Genomic DNA, 1415 nt, shown 5'->3' with positions numbered 1-1415 from the left:
GTATATACCGTATACCGTACATGTGTATATCGATCATGTCATCACAATTAACGCAATTCGCAATGCGTGGTGAGTCGTGTAGTTCCAACTCGGCCTTTGAAATTGGCCGAGCAAAGTTCGACTAACTATAAAAGTAAAGAGTGTGCATTTACCGGTTTTATGGGCCCATTTGTAAAAAGTATGCAAATCCGGCCAGAAAATCATTTTGACGATTTCAACAAACATTTCCGCAAAAAAAAATTCATTCAGACACAATGGGTTGAACAACTGAGAGTGTGTTTCTTGATCCGAAAGTTCACCTGACAAAAAGCTTTTTGTGAACTAAATAAAAAATGATAATAATAAATTAAATATGGGTGAAATAAGCCATCAAAGAATTAAAAAGCTATTAATTCTTTTAATTAGTGACGTCAGATGCGACCATTTTCCAATTTATTATGAAGTGTCATTTTCTTCCCCAATTTTTTTTCATGTTTTATTCAATATCAATATACAAATTTTATTTCACATCCGCTCCTAAAAGAATTTTTTTGTCATGATGAACCATCAAAAATTAAAATTATATATTATGTAACATATGGGGCAGCTGCCTGTATAAGATGTCACTCATCAAAAACTCTAAATTCAAATAAATTTAGATGGATTTTCCTCAAACCTTCACAGTACTTTTTTTCCTGGTTTTTTTTAAAGAAACTTTTCATCAGAGAGGACATAATTCTACCTTAAGACCTCCCACGGATTGGCTCCTGATAAAAGTTGTATTGAAAGTTATGCATTGTAGGACTACATACAGCCACGGGAATACTTTTTAAATCAATTTATTTATACTGACTTAATAGGGTTCACTATTATCATGATCATCACCATCATTATCATCATCACGCTCATCATCTTCGTCATCATCATCATCCCCATCAGAATCATCCATCATCATCATCATCATCATACTCATCACCAAAATCATACTCATTATCACAATCATAGTCATTACTATCATCCTTGTCACTACCATTTTTATGCTTATCGTCATCATCATTTATCTTCATCACCATCACCACCACCATCATCATCAATGATAATCATCATCACCACCACCACCATCATCATCACCATATATATAAATATATATATATAGGTTTGCTTGACAAAAAGAATACAGAAGTTATGGGTTTCATTCTCATTGATTAATGCAAGAATGTTTCGCTCAGAAAAGTTGTAAGGGGAGAAAGACTTGGCAGGCAGCCCTGTTTATATATTTTTTGCTTCTAAAAAAAAAATTTAGGCCTACTGAAGTTCTCTGACTGGCGTTTGTTCCCCATCAGTGAAGCCAGAATTTTTAGCTCAAAAAAGAGTTGGGAAGGGTGCGGGTGGAGGGGGGATTCAACACTGTTCAACCCCTCCCCCCAAAAAAAAAA

The sequence above is a fragment of the Lytechinus variegatus genome, chromosome 13 (assembly GCF_018143015.1).
Source record: "Lytechinus variegatus isolate NC3 chromosome 13, Lvar_3.0, whole genome shotgun sequence".
In the NCBI taxonomy this organism is placed as follows: domain Eukaryota; kingdom Metazoa; phylum Echinodermata; class Echinoidea; order Temnopleuroida; family Toxopneustidae; genus Lytechinus; species Lytechinus variegatus.
The sequence above is the reverse complement of the archived record's forward strand: the minus strand, read 5'-3'. Positions refer to the sequence as shown.